Source organism: Anomaloglossus baeobatrachus, chromosome 10 (genome assembly GCF_048569485.1).
Source record: "Anomaloglossus baeobatrachus isolate aAnoBae1 chromosome 10, aAnoBae1.hap1, whole genome shotgun sequence".
In the NCBI taxonomy this organism is placed as follows: Eukaryota; Metazoa; Chordata; class Amphibia; order Anura; family Aromobatidae; genus Anomaloglossus; species Anomaloglossus baeobatrachus.
In genome coordinates this window covers 75,157,964-75,174,895 of record NC_134362.1, presented here as the reverse complement: position 1 = coordinate 75,174,895, position 16,932 = coordinate 75,157,964, and positions in this window count along the sequence as shown.

The window sequence follows — 16,932 nt, the reverse complement described above, 5'->3', positions numbered from 1 at the left end:
CCTGGTCCTTACTATCGTCTTTCGAAGGAATAAGTCATGTGCCAGTCCTTTATATTGACCACACATGTATTTATACATATAAATGAGATCTCCTCTGAGATGTGTTTTTATTCCTAAGCTAAACAGATCCAACTTTTCCAACCTCTCATCATATTGGAGGCCTTCTATTCCTTGTAGTAGTTTAGTTACCTGCCTTTGAACGGACTATTCGTAGTATAACTTCTGAATGTCAATGTCCTTATTAAAATGTGGAGCCCAAAACTGGATCCCATATTCCAGATGTGGCCTTAAGGCTATGTCCGCACTTTGCGTCGTCCTACTTTCAGTTTAAAACGCATGTTTTGTCATTAATTGATTTAGCCAAAGTTGTCTTTTTCAGAAATTTAGCGCTAAAAACGCATGCGTATTTTCAGCATTTTAGATGCGTTTTCAGCGCTTTTTACATGCGTTTAAACTACAAGAAACAATAAGCGTTTTGGTAATAAAGACACAGCTAAAATAAAATTTAACTTTTCAACCACAATGATGTCTGTTAAAAAAAAAAAAACCCAGTAGAGATCTTCTGATGTCATTTCCTCCAGAAATGATAACATCAAAGTCATTAAACCAAAATTAAAAGTAAGAAATTATAAAAGCAAAATAATGACATGGACATTTGTATATGTAATTCAAAAATTAAATAATTATTTGTACATGTTGAATTAGAGTCATACAACATTTCCAAACCAAAAAAATTAACAATTATCTTACAATGATAATTTTCATGACAATAATGCTTAATTTTTTAAATATTTCATAATTAAATATAATAATGTTTCATAGCTTAAAGCGGGCTTTACACACTGCGATATCGGTCCCGATATCGCTAGTGTGGGTACCCGCCCCCATCTGTTGCGCGACACGGGCAAATCGCTGCCCGTGCCGCACAACTTCGCCCAGACCTGTCACACATACTTACCTGCCTGGCGACGTCGCTGTGACCGGCGAACCGCCTCCTTTCTAAGGGGGCGGTCCGTGCGGCGTCACAGCGACGTCACTGAGCGGCCGCCCAATAGCCCCGGAGGGGCGGAGCTGAGCGGGACGTAACTTCCGCCCACCTCCTTCCTTCCGCATAGCGGCCGGGAGGCAGGTAAGGAGAGCTTCCTCGTTCCTGCGGTGTCACACGGAGCGATGTGTGCTGCCGCAGGAACGAGGTACAACTTCGTTACTGCTGCAGTAACGATTTTTGAGAATGGACCCCCATGTCACCGATGAGCGATTTTGCACGTTTTTGCAACGATGCAAAATCGCTCATCGGTGTCACACGCAACGGCATCGCTAATGTGGCCGGATGTGCGTCACCAATTCCGTGACCCCAACGAGTTCGCATTAGCGATGTCGTAGCGTGTAAAGCCCCCTTTAGGGTCTGAATAAAGTTGTTGGATAAAATATCCTTGACTTGGATCATTTTGCCTTAAATGTACATTTTGATTAGTTGGTATATTTACATGAGGATGTTGGACATACTCATTTTGCTGTTGTTTTTGGTAATATTTGTGGGGGAAAATGGGTTCCAATTTGAGAATGAAAATCTGTATATTGGGCTGGTCGTGTTGTATTGTGAGGTTTTGTTTGTTGTTCTTGTATATGTGGTTGTGGGTTTTTTTTTATCATGAAAAGATTTCTCTAAGCAATTTATTATTTCACCCCCAGAGGGAAATGGACCCTCTTCCTCATAACAACTCAATAAGCCACATATTGCTGTCATACATGTATTTTTTTTTTAGTTTATCCTCAATTTTCCGAAGACGAACCCCTACACTCATGGCAAAGTTGTCATACTCATCATCCTGGGTAGCTGATTTTAGTATATCTATTGTTTGGTTTGTTAATGTGTTCCAAATTTTGTTTTGTATTTTTTTTTTGTTTTTGGGCTTTGTATAGGTTGCTCTTAACTGAGGACTGATGAGCTGATGTTGAAGCACTTGTTTTTCCAGTTGATGAAGTTTCCACACAATCATCATTATCAATTAACTGCTGAAGGCTGGTTGTTTGTTCATCATCATTTTCTTGGGCATTGTTTGAATTTGTTTCTTGTCCTTCTGCCGTGCTTTCTTCTTGTGGTGGTATATTGCCAGATGTTCTATAATAATTACACCAAAAATATTTTAATGGTTTTTAAAAAAATTTAATTAATGCTTTTTTTAAAAAAATTAAAAACAAAAATTATAATGTTTAAAAAATAAAATTAAACCTTGGTACCATTACATTGTGTAATTAACACAACTTACACATATCAATTCCAATATATATTGTTTTGGGAATATTTTTATATACGAAAAACCAAAATTATTAAAAACTTACGGTCGTAATTCACGGCTTGTACAAAGAAACTTTAAATCCTCATAATAGATAACATTTGTTTTTTTTGGTGAAGATCCACTTTTTGATCTCTCCAATCTACTTTTATGGAAGCGATCTTTCACCGAACGCATTCGTTTGCGTACATCTTGTTCTATATTTTTGATAAATTTAAAAATAACAAAAAAAAAAAAAATCCCAAAAAAACATATCAATTTTATGTTGCAAAGCCTGATTGACCTCATGCCATTGAGGGAACAATTCAGTGCATATGGTTACCCAACAGTCTGCACGTTTTAACTTCTGCATATATTCAGGAGATGTTGGGTCCCACAAACAAGGCATAGTTTCCACCTGAATGGTTATGGAAACATAACTTTATTAATTAATATATTTATGCATCCTGAGAAATGCAATCAATGTTGTGTTACCAAAAAATTAAACATATTTTGAAGGTTTTTTTTGCAAGAAATCCTAATTTACATAACTTCTTTAATTTTTTTTTTTTTTTAAGCCAAAATGAAAAAAAAAAAAAAAAGTTGAAGTTAGGAGTTTACTTTTTAACCTGATTTGCATTAAATATGCCTAATAAACTTACCATACTTATCAATTTCGGGACATCGATTTTAAGTCGCTTATACCAAGCCATGGTTGAAATTTCTTCTTGCAAGATTAGATGCGTTTTTACAAACAATAGAGGCACATGTCTCCATTTATATCTAAACGGATGTGGTGTAGGTGATGACGTTTGTGAATCCATTTCCAACCTCCTAAATTTGCGTTTTTGACCCGCTAAACGCAGGGAAAAAACAGTGGAAAACCACAACAAAAGATGCGTTTTGAAATTTCTCATAGGAACTAAAAACGCTCAAAACGCTGCAGAAATGGCAAAAACAATTGACATGCTGCTTCTTTGAACGCATGGGTTTTGCCACAAATTATGCAAATTAAACACAGCTTCATCATTTTCCATAGACTAACATGGAAAATCAAAACGCATGCCCACTGCTTACTATAGCCCATTTAGAGAATATATGATTTGTTTCCTATCTTTTAGCCAGTTCCTTACCCAGTTGCATATAGTTTTCCCTAGTTCTTGCTGCTGGCTGCTTCATTACAAGACTGTTATGTGGTACAGTATCAAATACCTTTGCAAAGTCCAAATAAATCACATCAGCTGCATTACCAATATCCAGATTTGCACTTACCCCCTGATAGAACCCCAACAGATTGGTTAGACATGACTTATCTTCCATGAATCCATACTGTCTGTCAGTATTATATTATTTTCTGAAATATATATTTTTGCATGTCATCCCTTAACATGCCATCCCTTAACATGCCCTCAGAAACTTTGCACACCACTGATGTCAGACTTACCGGATGGTAGTTGCCTGATTCCACCCGCTTACTTTTGTTTTGTTAAATATCTGTACCACGTCAGTCATTCTCCAATCCTGAGGCACCAACCCTGTTACAAGCAAGTCTAAGAAGATAAGATACAGCAGTCTGTCAATTACTGAGCTCAATTCCCTCAATATTCGTGGATAAATGTCATCTGGCCAGGAGATTTGTCAATGTTTTATTTAATCAGATGCAGGTGTACTTATTGTGTTTAATTAATTATATCGGGTGGTGAACTTTGATTTTTGACTCGTTGAATGATCCCTGGAACAGTCAGTTCCTTGGTGAACACAGATGAGAAGTGCCTGTTTAATATCTCAGCCTTTTCTTTGTCCTCTATAATTAATTTATTATATTTTAAGAGGCCAATACCATCCTTTGTTTTCCTTTTGGCATTAATGTATTTATAAAAGATTTTGGGATTTACTATAATGTCCTTGGCGATTTTTGTTTCAGTAGCTAATTTTGCTAGCTTGATTTCTTTTTTGCATTTCCTATTGATATCTTTATACTTATGAAATGCTATTTCTGTATTCTCAGCCTTCAAGATTTTGAACGTCCTTTGTTTGTTTTATTATACTTTGTACAGTCTTATCCATAGTGGTTTCTTCTTTGTCGCTCCATTGGGAGACCCAGACAATTGGGTGTATAGCTTCTGCCTCCGGAGGCCACACAAAGTATAACACATTAAAAAGTGTAACCCCTCCCCTCTGCCTATACACCCTCCCGTGCATCACGGGCCCATCAGTTTTTTGCTTTGTGTTGAAGGATACCCTCAGTGATCACGCTCCTGGGAGACAACAGCATGTCGTTCACAAGGAGCAAGGGGGCCAAGGCACAGGGTTATTTTGCTACCTGTACCTCTTGTGCGGCTATGTTACCTGCAGGTTCCACCTACCCTCACTGTGAGCAATGCTCGGCCCCTGTGGCACTCGCTCAGCCGGAGCCTGAGGCACTAGGGGGTCCCTCGGCCCAGGTAGAACCGCCGCCCCCCCCTGTCCAGATGGCAGGGACAGAGTTTGCTGTTTTAGCCGACAAACTCTCTGAGTCGCTTTCTCATTCCATGACTCAGTCTATGGATAAATGGTCTGCTAAGTTTCTAGAGGTTTTGCAGTCCAGACCGGCCCTTACACAGGCCCCGGGCACTGCGGGATCACCCCCAGGCACCTCTCGGTCTGCGACTAAGCGTGTTCCTGGTGTGGCCTCTAGTTATTGCGTGCAGGACTCCGGCACGGACCGCAGTCCCAGACCAGCTAAGCGGGCTCGCTTAGAATCTTCCCCGACTTCATCACGCAGTTCGGGGTCTCAGCTTGAGGATTCTCTAGAGGAGGAGGCGGAGGTCGCAGCTCAGGACTCTGACCGTTGCGCTTTTTCAGGCGGTGGACACTCTGAAAACAGAAGGAGTGGTGATCCCCGTTCCCCTTCAGGAACGCGGTCGCGGTTTTTACTCCAATCTGTTCGTGGTGCCAAAAAAGGACGGCTCATTCCGTCCCGTTTTGGACCTCAAATTGCTCAACAGACATGTGACAACCAGGCGGTTTCGCATGGAATCCCTCCGATCTGTCATCGCTTCGATGTCCCAAGGAGACTTCCTAGCATCAATCGACATCAAAGATGCCTATCTCCATGTGCCGATCGCTCAAGAGCATCAACGCTTCCTGCGTTTCGCCATCGGGGACGAACACCTTCAGTTTGTGGCACTGCCTTTCGGCCTGGCGACAGCCCCACGGATCTTCACCAAGGTCATGGCATCCGTCGTAGCGATCCTACACTCTCAGGGCCACTCGGTGATCCCTTACCTAGACGATCTCCTAGTCAAGGCACCCTCACGGGTGGCTTGTCAACACAGTCTGACCGTTGCTCTGGAGACTCTCCAGAGGTTCGGGTGGATCATCAATTTTCCAAAGTCAAAATTGTCTCCGACCCAGTCACTGACGTACCTCGGGATGGAGTTTCATACTCTCTCAGCGATGGTCAAGCTGCCGCTGGACAAACAGCGGTCGCTGCAGACAGGGGTGCAATCCCTTCTTCGGGCCCAGTCGCACCCCTTGAGGCGCCTCATGCACTTCCTGGGGAAGATGGTGGCAGCAATGGAGGCAGTTCCATTTGCGCAATTTCATCTGCGTCCTCTCCAATGGGACATTCTCCGCAAATGGGACAAGAGGCCGACGTCCTTAGACAGGAACGTCTCTCTGTCTCTGGAAGCCAAGACCTCGCTTCAGTGGTGGCTTCTCCCCACTTCTCTGTCGAAAGGAAAATCCTTTCTGCCCCCATCCTGGGCTGTGGTCACGACGGACGCGAGCCTGTCAGGATGGGGAGCGGTTTTTCTCCACCACAAGGCTCAGGGAACCTGGACTCCGACAGAGTCCTCCCTTCAGATCAATGTTCTGGAGATAAGGGCAGTGTATCTAGCCCTCAAGGCGTTCCATCGGTGGCTCGAGGGCAGGCAGATCCGCATACAGTCGGACAACGCCACGGCGGTTGCGTACATCAACCACCAGGGCGGCACTCGCAGTCGTCAAGCCTTCCAAGAAGTCCGGCGGATTCTGCTGTGGGCGGAGGCCACAGCCTCCACCATCTCCGCGGTTCACATTCCGGGCGTAGAAAACTGGGAAGCAGACTTCCTCAGTCGCCAGGGCATGGACGCGGGGGAATGGTCTCTCCACCCGGACGTGTTTCAAGAGATCTGTTGCCGCTGGGGAACGCCGGACGTCGATCTCATGGCGTCTCGGCACAACAACAAGGTCCCGGCATTCATGGCACGGTCTCAGGACCACAGAGCTCTGGCGGCGGACGCCTTAGTTCAGGATTGGTCGCAGTTTCAACTGCCTTATGTATTCCCTCCTCTGGCAATGCTGCCCAGAGTGTTGCGCAAGATCAGGTCCGACTGCCGCCGCGCCATCCTCGTCGCTCCAGATTGGCCGAGGCGGTCGTGGTACCCGGATCTGTGGCATCTCACGGTGGGGCAACCGTGGGCGCTCCCAGACCGACCAGACTTGCTATCTCAAGGGCCATTTTTCCATCTGAATTCTGCGGCCCTCAACCTGACTGTGTGGCCATTGAGTCCTGGCTCTTAGCGTCCTCAGGGTTGTCTCAAGATGTCATTGCCACTATGAGACAGGCCAGGAAACCAACGTCAGCCAAGATCTATCACAGAACTTGGAGGATCTTCTTAGCCTGGTGCACTGAGAGGGGGTTTATCCCCTGGCCGTTTGCCTTACCCAGGTTTCTTTCCTTCCTTCAATCGGGATTGGACAAGGGTTTGTCTCTCGGCTCTCTCAAAGGTCAAGTCTCGGCGCTTTCCGTGTTTTTTCAAAAGCGTCTAGCCAGGCTTCCGCAGGTCCGCACGTTCCTGCAGGGAGTTTGCCACATAGTCCCACCTTACAAGCGTCCGCTGGAACCCTGGGATCTCAACATGGTTCTACGGGCTCTTCAAAAACCACTTTTTGAGCCGCTGCGGGATGTCTCTCTATCACGTCTTTCGCAGAAGGTGGCATTTCTAGTGGCGGTTACTTCACTCCGTAGAGTGTCAGAGCTTGCAGCGCTGTCATGCACAGGCCCTTTCCTGGTATTTCACCAGGATAAGGTGGTTCTGCGTCCGGTCCCGGACTTTCTCCCTAAGGTGGTGTCCACTTTTCATCTCAATCAGGATATCTCCTTACCTTCATTTTGCCCTCATCCAATTCACCAATGTGAAAAGGATTTGCATTTGTTAGACCTAGTGAGAGCACTCCGGATTTACGTGTCTCGCACGGCGCCACTGCGCCGCTCTGATGCGCTCTTTGTCCTTGTCGCTGGCCAGCGTAAGGGGTCGCAGGCTTCCAAGTCAACCTTGGCTCGGTGGATCAAGGAACCGATTTTTGAAGCCTACCGTTCTTCTGGGCTTCCGATTCCTTCAGGGCTGAAAGCCCATTCTACCAGAGCCGTGGGTGCGTCCTGGGCATTGCGGCACCAGGCTACGGCTCAGCAGGTGTGTCAGGCGGCTACCTGGTCGAGTCTGCACACTTTCACGAAACACTATCAGGTGCATGCCTATGCTTCGGCAGATGCCAGCCTAGGTAGGCGAGTCCTTCAGGCGGCGGTTGCCCACCTGTAAGAGGGGGCCGTTGTTTCGGCTCTTTTTATCGGGGTATTCTTTTACCCACCCAGGGACTGCTTTTGGACGTCCCAATTGTCTGGGTCTCCCAATGGAGCGACAAAGAAGAAGGGAATTTTGTTTACTTACCGTAAATTCCTTTTCTTCTAGCTCCTATTGGGAGACCCAGCACCCGCCCCTGTTCCCTTCGGGCTGTTTGTTCTTTTGTGTACACATGTTGTTCATGTTGAATTGTTCTTTTGGTTCATGGTTTCAGTTCTCCGAACATCCTTCGGATTGAATTTACCTTAGACCAATTTATAAGTTTCCTCCTTCCTGCTTTGGCACCAAAACTGATGGGCCCGTGATGCACGGGAGGGTGTATAGGCAGAGGGGAGGGGTTACACTTTTTAAAGTGTAATACTTTGTGTGGCCTCCGGAGGCAGAAGCTATACACCCAATTGTCTGGGTCTCCCAATAGGAGCTAGAAGAAAAGGAATTTACGGTAAGTAAACAAAATTCCCTTCTTTTTATTCCTGGACATTTTATTACCAGAGGGTATACGTTTTTTTACAGGACTCTAGTAGTATATCCTTAAACTTACCCCATTTTTGTTCAGTATCCCCAGTTACCATAACATGCACCCAATCTACACGATTAAGCTCTTCCCTTAATTTCTTGAAATCAGCTTTCCTAAAATTCCAAGTTTTAGCATTTCCCCTTTGAAATGTTCTATTGAATATTACTTTGAAGCTTACCATATTATGATCGCTGCTTCCCATGTGCTCCCGGACCTGTAGATCTGAAATTGTATCAGGTCTATTTGACAGGACCAGATCTGAGCTGAGAAAGCTGACAGTTAGGAGGTTCCAGGTCCATTAGCCGGTAGAGACTTAAAATGGGAGAAGTGGCTAGCTGGGAAGGAGTTGAGAGCCTGGTACCAGTAGTCATGCAGCATGGAGGAGAAGAGGGTTACAGAGGGGAGGAGTTTGTTGCCCCCATGAAACCAGCGCAGCTTCGGGTGGCAGAGTAGTGGGTCCCAAGAGCTCCAGAAACTAGAAGGTGACCACCACACAAGTGCACAAAAAGGAGGAAGCCCATGGCTGCCCTACCAGACTTTGACCTCTGCCCTGCCTGGGAATGACCAGAGTCATTGCAGTAAAGACCAGCATCCTGGGTGCGAGATCAAGAACTGTGAGTACACAAATCTGGAACCTGCAACCAAGTGACTCTGACTCTGTTTGTCGTCGCCTTGTGATCTGGCGATTCCCAGGGGGCCGCTCCGCCTGTGGGAGGAGATATCATCCCAGCTGCACCCCAACATCTTCCCCGGCGAGGTACCCTGCAGGGGCGGCCTTATATTCGGCCGCACACCACAGGTGGCATAGTCGACATCATCCGTTCCACTGCTGGAGGAGGGAAGTTCGGAGCAAGGGTCCGCAGCCAAGGAGGCCGGGACCCAAGTCACCATCGTAACCGGTGACTACCTCTCCAGGAACAATCCTTGCAAACCCCCTTTTACTGTGCGCCACGGGGCCACAGAATCGGGTCAGGCCACGACTTGTGCAAACCACTGGCCCGGTAACGGGTATACAAGGTACGGACCGAAGCTCCTATCTTGAACTCACACTGTTACACTTAAGGGCCATTTACACGCTGCAACATCGCTAACGATATATCGTCGGGGTCACGGTGTTTGTGACGCACATCCAGCGTCGATAGCGATATCGCAGCGTATGACACGTATGAGCGACCTTCAACTATTGCAAAAGAGGTAAAAATCGTTGGTTTTGGAGAGGTCGTTCATTTACCAAAAATCGTTGTTTGGGCAGTAGCGAGGTTGTTTGTCATTCCTGCGGCATCACAGATCGGTATGTGTGACACCGCAGGAACGACGAACATCTCCTTACGTGCGTCCACCGGCAATGAGGAAGGAAGGAGGTGGGCGGCATGTTCTAACCGCTCATCTCCGCCCCTCCTCTGCTATTGGGTGGCCGCTTAGTGATGCCGCTGTGACGCCGAACGAACCACCCCCTTAGAAAGGAGGCAGTTCGCTGGTCACAGCGACGTCGCTAGGCAGGTACATCCGTGTGACGAGTGTTAGCGACAGCGGCGGACTGGAGTACCTGGGGCCCACCAGCACCATGCAGTTACCGTACTGTATATAGCAGGGGTGGGATTCAAATTTTTAACAGGTTCTCTGTAAACCCCGCCCATTTGAAAGCCACACCCAACCACACCCATTCTGTTAGCCACACCCATTTTCACGCAATTTCCTCAACCAAAAAATACAAGTAATTTAAAGTAAAATCTCCTTCCCCTTCCTCTCCTGTCCAGCATCAGTTATTCCAGTCACTGTCAGTCTTATTGTGTTAAATGATTTTTCTACAGTTTTTAAAAATTATTACTAAAGGAGCCCTGCTAAAATTGGAATGAACGACCTTCCCCATACAGATCTCATCCCATTATGGCCTCTTTCCCCTGCAGATCCCATCCCATGTAGCTCCTTTCCCCTACACATCCCATCCCATTATGGCATCTTTCCCCATACAGATCCCATCCCATTATGGCCTCTTTTCCCCTCCAGATCTCATCCCATTATGGCCTCTTTCCCTTGCAGATCCCATCCCATTATGGCCTCTTTCCCCTGCAGATCCCATCCCATTATGGCCTCTTTCCCCTGCAAATCCCATCCCATTATGGCCTCTTTCCCCTGCAAATCCCATCCCATTATGGCCTCTTTCCCCTGCAGATCCCATCCCATTATGGCCTCTTTCCCCCTGCAGATCCCATCCCATTATGGCCTCTTTCCCCTGCAGATCCCATCCCATTATGGCCTCTTTCCCCTGCAGATCACATCCCATTATAGCCTCTTTCCCCAGCAGATGCCTTCCCATTATAGCCTCTTTCCCCAGCAGATCACATCCCATGTGCTCCTTTTCCCATATAGCTCCCATCTTATGTGGTCCCTCTCCCCATATAGCTGCCATCTTAATGCGGCTCCTCTCCCCATATAGCCAAATATAGCTCCCATCTTATGTGGCCCCTCTCCCCATATAGCCACATATAGCTGCTATCTTAATGTGGCCCCTCTCCCCATATAGCCACATATAGCTGCCATCTTAATGTGGCCCCTCTCCCCATATAGCCACATATAGCTCCCATCTTATGTGGCCTCTCCCCATAGTTACATATAGCTGCCATCTTAATGTGGCCCCTCTCCCAATATAGCCACATATAGCTGCCATCTTATGTGGGCCCTCTCCCTGCATCTTCGGCTCACTGAGCGCTTACCTGCTTCAAGCACCGGTGGCCTCTCCTCTGTCTTCCGTTCTCCGAGGCTCTCTGCACACTAAGGGTATGTGCGCACTAGATGTTTTTTTCACACTGCGTTTTTTGTGCGTTTTTGCTCACTGCTTTTTTATGCATTTTTTTATCAGTGAGCAATGCCATTAAAGATTGCTGAAAAAAAAGGTCTGATGTCATTTCCTTCTTCAATATGTTCTTCATTCTCCACTAGTGTATGCAGGAGAGCAGACGGCAGCTGCAGAACCACAAGGCTCGGCATGCTCCATCCAGGACTGTATGCAGGAGTTTTTTGCCCTCCAAAGAAATGACGTGGGTTTCGCCATATTTTTGTATGCTAGCCGGGTACAGCAGGCAGCTATGGGCTGCCCCAAACCCCCAGCTGCCTATTTGTACCCGGCTGGGAACCAAAAATATAGAGAAGCCCTTTTTTTTTTTTTTTATTCATGAATTTCATTAAATAATTAAAAAAAAAATGACATGGGCTTCGCCCAATTTTTGAGTCCAGCCAGGTACAACTAGGCGGCTGGGGATTGGCATCCGCAGTGCAGGGTGCCCAAGCTTTCTGGGCACCCCCTCTGCGAATTGCAGTCCGCAGCCACCCCAGAAAATGGCGCTTTCATAGAAGCGCCATCTTCTGGCGCTGTATCCAACTCTTCCAGCTGCCCTGATGTCGGGTGGCTCGCTGGGTAATAATGGGGTTAGGGCTAGCTGTATATTATCAACTGGCCCTAAGCCTGAAATTCATGATGTCACGCCAATATTAGACATGGCCACCATGAATTTCTAGTAAAGATAAAAAAAAAACAACACACAGAAAAATATTTTTATTAGAAATAAAACACAACACAATTAGTGACTCCATCTTTATTGAAATAAAGAACCCCCCTCCTCCGCAGTAATCCTGGGTCAAGGGTCCCGTGCCGTCCAATCCGGATCCAATATCCTCTGATCGGTTTGCTGGAAGGCAAAGCGATCAGATGATGTGTCAGGATCAAGGATGTGAATTCCATCACACAGCAGCTGATTGTATAAAAGCCGTTTATACAATCAGCTGATGCATCAGTGCAAAAAAAAAAATACACACTTCAGTGCAGACTCCTGTCCGACCGATCAATGCAGGACCCGGCGGTAATCAGCTGATGAAGTCTCCTGACGGCATCAGCTGATAGTTTAGCCGGCCGGGTAGTAAAAAGCCGGCGTCACTGTCAGCTGATTCCGTCAGGTGACCGCATCAGGTGATCAGCGCCAGGTCCTGCAGCTATTAGTGGTGTCCCGGCCGTCTGCACACACCCGGAGCAGGGGTGGCGGTACCGGGAGAGGAGCTGGGAGCGGACATGGCACCGGGAGGCTGCAGACAGGTGAGTATGACATTTTTTTCTCTACTCTTCACTTTTGACTTCGCAGCTGCTTCCATCTCCTGCCCGTACATGGCGCCGCATGGGAGCGGACATGGCACAGGACGGGAGATGGAAGCGGCGGTGCCGGTACCGGGAGGATTCACACTTCTGTGTTTACCAACAGAAGGAATCCTCTTTCTGTACACGTCACTGTACTACCCCCCCCTTGCGTTTAGAGCCGCGTTTTTAGTCATAGAAACGCAGCTATATTTGCAATTTGTGTTTTTCATTGCGTTTTTGAACATCTCACTGAACTCAATGGGTGGAAAACGCAGTGAAAAACGCAGAAATAATTGACATGCTGCGTTTTTGTGGACACCACAAAAACGCAGCTACAAAAAAGCGCTGTGTGCGGACAGCAAACCTATAGACATTGCTGGGGAAGCAATGTCACATAGTTTTCTGCAAAAAAATGCGGTTAAAAACGCAGCAAAAACGTCTAGTGTGCACAGGGCCTGACGCTGACAGACGGCAGGAGGAGGAGCTACCTCCCCACACTGCCGTGACCTCTGCAGCGTCAGCACGTCGCTGCACACCGGGTCAGGGTCCACAGAACCCGGAAGTGTGGCGCATACGGAGGTACAGGGATTCATTTGTGTCAGTGTCTTAAAGGGACACTAACACAAATGAATACAGGGAACCAGATTGCTGGAGCTGTTTCTTGCCGGTTCTGGGAACTGGCTGCTATTTTAACAATCGGTTCTCCAGAACCGGCTGAATCCCACCCCTGACTGTGCAGACATTTCGATGGAATTAGGGTTAAAGTTACTGATCTGATTGCCCACAGTCTCCACATGCACAACCGCCCCTCCACCCCGGGCCCCTGCTTGCCCCCCTGGGCCCCCGCCTTCTATACTCACGTGCTGATGCTCCTGCAGCCTGGCCTGGGGCGACGCCGGGTCCGTCCTCCGCAGCGCGATGCTGCCAGCACCTGCACAGGAAGGAAGCAGTCATCACTCTGAGACTGCTTCCTCCTGCAGTGTCGCTGGCTGCGCAGATGAGTCAGAGCCGCATGGCACCGGCAGTGACAGCAGGCAGAGGCAGAGGAGCTCTCCCTGCTTGCCGCTGCAGAGGGAATGGGATTGTCACTAATCATATCGACAATGTGCTGATATGATTAGTGAAATTACCGGCCGGGGGAGGGCCTCTCACACATATCCATAGGGGCCCAAGGGGGGTAGGGCGGCGGGGCCTAGGGGGCGTGGCCATCAATAGCAGGGGCCCACCAGGGGTTTTCCCGACCTCCTGGTGGGCCAGTCCGCCCCTGGTTAGCGATGTTGTGCGTCACGGGCAGCGATTTGCTTTTGAAAATGCCGGCCGCTTATTATTCCATCTCATATTCACTGCTTCCCCACCCGCCAGCGCCTATGATTGGTTGCAGTCAGACACACCCCCACGCTGAGTGACAGCTGTCTCACTGCACCAATCACAGCCACCGGTGGGTGGGTCTATATCTTGCAGTAAAATAAATAAATTAAAAAAAACGGTGTGCGGTCCCCCCCATTTTTGATACCAGCCAAGGTAAAGCCACACGGCTGAGGGCTGGTATTCTCAGTATGGGGAGCCCCCCTTCATAAAAATATCAGCCAGCAGCCGCCCGGAAATGCCGCATCCATTAGATGCGACAGTCCCGGGACTCTACCCGGCTCATCCCGAATTGCCCTGGTTCGGTGGCAATCGGGATAATAAGGTATTAATGGGAGCAGATAGCTGCCACTAAGTCCTAGGTTAATCATGGCAGGCATATATGAGATACCACCCATGATTAATCTGTAAGTTAAAGAAAATAAACACAAACACCGAAAAATCCTTTATTTGAAATAAAAGACAAAAACACCCTCTTTCACCACTTTATTAAAATCCCCAAATACCCCTCCAGGTCCAATGTAATTCTCACAAGGTCTCACGACACTTTCTGCTCTGCTACATCGGAAGCTGACAGAAGAGGCCGAAGAACACCACCGCTCACTGTGAGCTCCACACAGCAACTGAAGTGAGTCGTGCTGCAGCGGTGATGTCAGTCAGGTAGTGCCTGCGTGTGTGCGGTGATGATGGGTGCGGTAGTGCCTGTGTGTATGCAGTAATGATGGGTGCGGTAGTGTCGGTGTGTGCAGTGATGATGGGGGCGGTAGTGCCGGGGTGTGCAGCGATGATGGGGGCAGTTATACTTGTGTGTATGCGGTGATGGTGGGGGCCGGTGTGTGCGGTGATGATGGGGGTGGTATTGTCGGTGTGTGTGGTGATGATAGGGGCCGGTATGTGAGGTGATGATGGGGGTGGTAGTGCCGGTGTACACAGTGATGATGGGGCGGTAGTGCTGGTGTATGCGGTGATGATGGGGGCGGTAGTGCCTGTGTGTGCGATGATGATGGGGGCGGTAGTGCCTGTATGTGCAGTGATAATGGGGGCCATTGTGTGCGGGGATAATGGGGACTCTCTCTCTCTCTGCCTTTGGCATAAAAAAAAAAAAAAGGATCAGTTTTTTTGCTGCATCAGTCGCATCAGTATTTACACAATCTGTGACAGATCCGTTGCATCAGGCACACACCGGATTGCGCCTGATGGCAAAAACCGAATGTGTGAAAGTAGCCTAACTCATTTAATGCATATTAAAAATATAAACTGTGAACATGGTGGAGACAGACAAAAAACACACCTGGATCTGGTTTACATGTTTGAAGGAACAACCTCTTAATCATAACTTCCATGTTCACAGTTTTTATTTTTAATATGCATTAAATGAGTTAATTTTCAGTGCTGGATGGATCCTTTACCTTTATGTTTGCCGCCCACCTTAGTTGGAGAAAAATCAGAGTTGGATGCCTGCAGGTCCTTGTTGGGCCACTTGTGCCCTGAATAGTGGCCTTGAATCTGGGCTTCCATGTTGTTGGCCACAGACGTCTCCCTCTTTCTAAATGTAAATGTTTTCTGAGGCCCTACTCTACGTGTGTTCCATTGTGTATAGAAGTGCCTCGTTCTAATTTTTGAAAGCCCTCACACATAGTACAAACTGTGATGTGGTTACTCACTCAGCTTGCTGGTTGAGGTGACACACAGGAACAATTTCCATTTAAGTTCATCAGTTTTATTTCTTCCTCATAAACTGCTCCATCATATCAGAACAAAACAGCTTTTCCTAACACAAAGTCTTAGAACAAAGTCTGTATATATTTCTCTGTGGGGTTCACCCGCACAGGAGCTCTCAACCAGATGCAACAGGTGTTCCAACCTCTTCAAACAGAACCAAACAAACATACACCATTTTAAAAACATGAGACACCCATGGTGGGGGTATGTAGATAGCCAGACCCACCCATCTCTTCAGCTATCTGTAAACTTGGCCTTTTGAATGCCTTAGCAAAACTCATGTGACCACAGCTACCAGCATAGATATTCCAGGTTTACTTTACAGAAGAAAACCACCTCTGGGATACATACCCTCCATCTTGTTACAATATGCTTTACCAGTCTGGGAGTCACACTTCTTCCAAATTGGAAAAAAATGGTTTTGAAGCCATCCTCTACTTGTATTCCAGGGTGTATTGCAATCCTTCCTTTCAATTTTTGATAGGCCTTGCGCTTAGTGCATAGGCTGCACCAGTCTAGGAGTCCCACTCCTTACAAATGGAATAAAAATCAGAAATCTCATGCACATGATTCCTATTTTTTCCTGACTAAAATGAAAAACTGTTGAAGGGGCATCAATCTTTTCAGCGTGTTTTCACCATTGAAAGCAATGAGAAAGTGCAAAAACGCTGTCTGTGAACATAGTCTAATTGTTGGAGGAGGTGGTTTTTCTCTCTTTTAAAATTTGCCTTATATACAAGTGATTATACAGGAAAGAATGTTTTCTAAAACATTTTCCTCTAAAATCCATGTTAAATTTGGTTTTGCATGTTTTATTGTCAGTCCATTAAAGGGGCCTTAGGGTATGTGCGCACGTTGCTTTTTACCTGCTTTTTACCTGCTTTTTTGCTGCTTTTTCTTCTGCGCTGTTTGATGCCAAAATGGATGTGTTCTTCTATTCAAGCAAAGTCTATGGGAATTTGGGTTTCTTGTTCACACTATGTTGTTCAAAATGCTGCCTTTTTGTGGCAGAACTTTGGTCAAAAACTCAGCTTTTCAAAGAAGCAACATGTCAATTGTTTTTGCCATTTGGGTTTTGCACTGCAAAGCTGAGTTTTTGACCAAAGTTCTGCCACAAAAAGGCAGCATTTTGAACAACATAGTGTGAACAAGAAACCCAAATTCCCATAGACTTTGCTTGAATAGAAGAACACATCCATTTTGGCATTAAACAGCGCAGAAGAAAAAGCAGCAAAAAAGCAGGTAAAAAGCAGGTAAAAAGCAACGTGCGCACATACCCTAATACTCTTGCAACATTGTTCCCAGGAGAGACCTTGGGAG